Here is a 6,000-nt window from a genome sequence, read left to right as displayed (position 1 = left end):
TCCATAGATGCTGAATCTCAGAGAATCAAAATCCAGAGAAGCTGAATCTCAGATAAAGAGATCATCAGAAAAAAATGAATCACAGATAAGCAGAATCCCAGGGAAGTAGAATTTCAAAGAAACAAAACTTCAGAAAATTAGAATATTAGAGGAGAATTGTGGGATATCATTATCTCATAGAAGCAGAACTCAGAGACAGAGAAACACAGATGAAGAATATAATAGAAACAGAATCCCAATCTCCTAGAGGGGCAGAATCTCAGTGAGCCAGCACCACAGAGAACTATAATCTCAGAGAAGCAGAATCACAGTAGAATCTCATTGAAGGGCAGTCTCAGAGAATCAGACCTTTTGAATGACAGTGAAACACAACTGTGCAGAGGTGTAGAATCTCAGAAAATTCAGAGAATCAGAACAGTAGAGAAGCTTAATCACAGTGAAGCAGATTATCAGACGAGCAGAATCTCAGTAATCTAGAAGCCTGTTGTGGCAGAATCTCAGAGTCGCAGAATGATATTCAATAGGTACATTTAATGTTAGAGATGTATACAATATGCATCCTGAAATTCTTTTTCTTCACAAACATCCATAAAAACAGAAGTGCCCCAAAGAATGAATCAGTTAAATATTAGAACCCCAAAGTCCCCCAACTCCCCCCTCTCATGCACAAGCAGCAGAATAGCAATGACCCCCCTCTCTAATCAACAAAAAAGCATCGGCACCCCCCACCAATCACTCAAGTGTGCAGCAAAGCATCAATAAAGACACAGACTTGCAGTACCCCAAAAACTACTTGTTCACCTGGTAATTCAACATACCACTGGTTCTCGCTCTCCCTAATAAGTGAAAAAGAGGTGACCCCATTTCACAGTGCAGGGGAGACATAATGAAGCAACTCATTGATTAATGGTGTTAAAAGTCTGTTGCATCGCTTTTCCCGAGCTCTGTGCCCAAAGGTCTCGGGTCTCTGGCCACACAGCCAGCTCGCTGCTTACGATCTTCTGTGTACTCCCACAACACACCAGTTTACTGCGGTGGCACCAGCCTCTAATCCACCTGTCTCCAGAGCCATGAAAATCCAGCACCCTGAAGGTGTTCTAGTCTTTCAGACCACATTGTTGGCATGTCAAAAAGCAGCCAGTCACGGGGCCCTGAGAGCGGGTCCCATTTCTGCAAAGAATCAAAGTCAGCGTGTAACTTCAGGTCAGGATCTTCAAAAGAATCTTGAAAAGGAAAAAAAAAGAGATATCAAAGATAGAAAAAGAGTTGTTTCTGGAGATGCAAGCAAAGGAGCTAGGTGCCATCATCCTAAGCTTCACCCTCTGATTTATATAGAATCTCATATTAAGGCAGAATCACAGAGAAGAATAATATCAGAGAAGCAGAAGCTCAGAAACCAGAACCACAGAGAGGTAGTATCTCAGAAAATCAAAATCTCAGAGAAGCAAAATCACAGATGCAGAGTATCTAATAATATGAATCTCAAAGAAGCACAGTAGCAGTGAAGCAGAATCTCTGAGAAGCAGCAAGTCATAGACACAGAACGTCAGTGTCAGACTCTTAGGAAGCTGAGTAGGAGGGAAGCAAGAATTTTTAAAGTAGGATCTCAAAGAAACAAATTTTTAGAGAAGCAGAATATCAGAAAACTTTCAGAATCTCGTCCACTTGAAGGCACCATACTGGCTTGCTTGAGAGTCCAGTCCAAAACCTACTGAAGATCGTGAAATCCGTAGTTCATTAAGTTAATTCAAAAGTATGTTGTTCAAAGGGAAATTACATGCAGTGTGAGTAATTCAAAAAAATATTTAGAAGCTTTGTAAGCAGCCTGCAGATTGTTGTTGTGCTTCTCCAGTGCTACTTTGGATTTTCAGAACCACAAGGATGAAGAATTGCAACTGTGTTGGTGACTTTTATATAAATTAACCAAAGGAATTTATCTACAACTTGCATATTATTCATTTCTTCTCACCATTTATCTGAGTACCAAATGTATTCCCCATTTTAAAATTTCTCACTTGACAGAACTCTATTGACATAGAAATGCTGGAAGAACTCAGCCACTCATGTGACATCCCATATATGACAAGCTAGTTAACATTTCATGCTGGAAGCCCTTCTCAGAAAAGGTTAAACAACTTGTTACGTACCCCGTAACTGGGTTACCAAACCAGCAGAAAGGGAATACACTTTGGAGTCTGGTGGTACTGTAACGAAAGGTGTTTATTAGTAAACTAAGCAATACAGTATCAAAAATGCAAATTTTTGGTTAGCAATTTTATATATATATACACACAAATATACATACAGAAGTGTGGTAAAAGGAATCAAAAACCAAGCTCCTCCGAAGTCTAGGGGTAAATGAATAGTCACAGGAGATGAAAGTTCAGTTCAGTTCTGTTTAGGTTAGGTCGCAGTAGTTGCTGGTGTAATGTTGGAGAGAGAGAGAGAGCGAGATGTGAGCAGCTGCAGCAGGCAAACCTTCCATTGTCTTCTTGTTCCGTTGTACTGATGTGGTCATTTGGATATGACCCCTCTGTTCTCGGCTAAACCGTTCTTCCGTGGTGGACTCGTCACTCTGGTGTGAGTGGACACACACACACACAAGCCCCCACCGGTCCTGCCGTCACACTGTGAGCTTTGTGACCGATCTCCCGATTCGGTCCTCCAAGCCCCCACCTTCCTGTGGGTGCTCAACACTCTTGCAGTGTCTCGAGGCGTGTCTGCTGGTGTCTCAGCAGACCCGTCTTTTATCTCCCCTGACGGGGTACCAGCCATCAATCACCTGTCCATGTCCATCACCTGGCTCCGCCTGGTTGTCTCAGCAGGCACCTAGCACCACTTTGCTGTGTCAGCAGGGATTCACACAAGCAGGCAAAGTCCTTGGAGCAAAAGCAAACAATCAGTGAAGACGCCAAAGTACTGAGTTATGTGTGTGTCTCTCTCTCCCATCTGTGTTGCATGACTCTCCCTCCCCCTCTGTTCTTCATCTCTCTCTCATTAGCAGCACCAGTTCACAGGGGGGGTCAGTGTCCAAAAGCCAGCCTCATTCTACTGACATTTTAAAGTGATTGTCCACAGAAAATATGAACCCTTGGGGTACATAACAAACTCCTCTTTTCAAAGGTGGTGTTTGACCAATTGACTTCTTCCAGCATTTCTGTTTGTTTCACGTTCCATCACCTGGAGCTTGATTACTTCCTCTTTTGCATTAAAACTAATTCCAAAGCTTTTCTCTTACTGCAACTAGAACAGTTGTGTCTTTTGAATTAGCAGAGTAAATTATGTTGCTGAAAATGTGTACAAGCATATAACACAAATGCATTACTGGATAAAGTGAAAAATGATACAATTTCCAGAAAGAACAGAGTGGACAAGGATAAACGGTGCTGGAGTGGGATAAAGAGTTCATTAACAGAAAAATCAAGGATAGAACATAGTGCGGGCCCTTTGCCCCTTTCACCAACTCTAAGATCATCAACCCTTCTTTCCATTTTTCTGTCATCAATGTGCCCTGCTAAAAGTTTTAAACATTCGTAATGTATCAGCCTCTATCACCATCCCTGGCAAGGCATTCCATGCATCCACCACTGTGTAAAATTCCTTTCTAAAAGTTCCTTTCTAATAGCATCATAAATTCCCCTCTAACAAATAAGTATTTTCCCATACTGTCTGCTCCAATCCCTATCCAAGGCTATGGTAAAGGTTATGGAGTTGTGGCCATTGTATCTGAAATGGTCACCCACTGAGGAATCTGACACCTGACTGTGGTCCATGGCCTAGCACCAGATCCAGTATGGGCTCTCCTTTAGTCAGTCTGTCTACATATTGTGTCAGAAATCTTTCTGAGACATACTTAAATTTCACCCCATCTAAATTTTTTGCACTAAGATGCCAGTCAATATTAGGGAAGCTAAAGTCAACCATGCAAACATCTGTTATTTTTGCAACTTTTCAAAATCAGCCTCCTGATTTGTTCTTCCTCATCTCTGTTACTATAGGGGTGGGGGATGAGGGCTGGAAGTACCCTTTGAGTTACTGATGTCCAACCACACTGACACAGTAGAAAATCACTCCGTGAAATCCTCCCTTTCTGCAGCTACGGTGCCTAAAAAGAGTATTCACCTCCCCTGGAAATTTTCATATTTCATTGTTTTATAATATTGAATCAGTGAATTTAATTTGGCTTTTTGACACTGATAACAGAAAATACCCTTTAGTATCAAAGTGAAAACAAATTTTTATAAACTGGTCAAAATTTATTACAATTATTAAACACAAAATAATTGATTGCATAATTACTCACCCTCTTCAAGTGAGTATTTAGTAGGTGCACCTATAGCAGCAACTACAACCTTGAGTCTGAGTGTACAGCTTTGCACACCTGGACACTACGATTTTTCCCCATTCTTCTTTACAAGCTCAAGCTCTGTCAGATTGCATGGGGATTGTGAGTGACCAAACCTTTTCAAGTCCTACCACAAATTCTCAATTGGATTGAGATCTAGAATCCGACTTGGCCACTCCAGAACATTAACTTTGTTGTTATTCAGCCATTCCTGCATAGCTTTGGCTTTATACTTGAGGTTATTGTTTTGGTGGAAAATAAATCTTCTCCCAAGTTGCAGTTCTCTTCTCCTCCAGGATTACCGTGTATTTTGCTGCATTAATTTTATCCTCTACTTCACAAGCCTTCCAGGACCTGTTGCAGTGAAGCATCAGCATGATACAGCCCCACCATGCTTACGCCAAACATAGTGTTTGGTTTGATGGCCAAAAAGCTCAATTTTGGTTTAATCAGACCATAGAACCTTCTTCCAGCTGATTCAGAGTCTCCCACATGCCTTCTGGCAAACCCTTGCCAAGACTATCATGAGCTCCCCCCCCCCCCCCAGTGATTTTCTCTTTGCCATAAAGCTACAACTGATTGAAGCACCCAGGTAAGAGTTGTTGTATGCAGAGTCTCTCCCATCTCAGCCACAGAACCTTGCAACTCCTCCAGAGTTGTCATAGATCTCTTGGTGACCTCCCTCACTAGCCCTTCTTGCATGGCCACTCAGTTTTTGAGGATGGCCAGCTCTAGGCAGATTTACAGCTGAGCCATATTCGTCCAATTTCTTGATGATTGACAACTGTATTCCAAGAGATTTTCAGTGACTTGGACATTTTCCTGTATCCATCTCCTGACTTGTGCTTTCAAAAACCTTTTTGCAGAGCTTCTTTTGTCTTTGTGGTGTAGGTGAAACTTCCAGATACGGGTGTAATTTTTTACTACAATCAATTGAAACACCTTGACTGTACATAGCTGAACCCCATTTAACTAAATATGTGACTTTTAAAACCAATTGGCTGCACCAGTGTCATAGTAAAGGAAGTGAATACATAAGTAATCAATTAATGTTTTATATTTGTAATTTAGATACTTTGTAGAGATCTGTTTTCACTTTTGACATGACTTCTGTTGTGTCCAAAAAAATTAAATCCACTGTGATCAAATGTTGTAAAACAATAAAACATGAAAACTTCCAAGGGGGCTGAATATTTTTTTAAAAATCAGCACTGTATGATGCTATCCCTGATTAGTAATGTCATTCTGCCACCTTTTACCTCCTATCCCTATAGAACATCCAGCAGCCATTATTAATCACTAAATTAATCACCCTTGTTCCTGATACTTCTTCCATTAAAATGGACAATTAAACCCATATGCAATTTTGCCCTATCAACTACCTATCCTCTCCTCAGTCCCTCTACATATTACGTCTATCTGCATACCAATTGCCACATTCTTCAACCTATCATTTTGGTTCTCAATACCCTGCCAAAACCTTAAAAGCTCTAGCAGACCTGCCCACAAGGTGTAACCCATCCTTTTTTGTATGTCATACTTTTCCCAGACGAGATCTCCCTGCAACAATTCCTCAGCCACACAGTCATCTGCCAAGTTATCCTATTCTTATCCTCACTGGCATATGGCACAGGCTGCAATCCAGAGATTACTAC

This window comes from Hemitrygon akajei, chromosome 11, assembly GCF_048418815.1.
Source record: "Hemitrygon akajei chromosome 11, sHemAka1.3, whole genome shotgun sequence".
Classification (NCBI taxonomy): Eukaryota; Metazoa; Chordata; class Chondrichthyes; order Myliobatiformes; family Dasyatidae; genus Hemitrygon; species Hemitrygon akajei.
The sequence above is the reverse complement of the archived record's forward strand: the minus strand, read 5'-3'. Positions refer to the sequence as shown.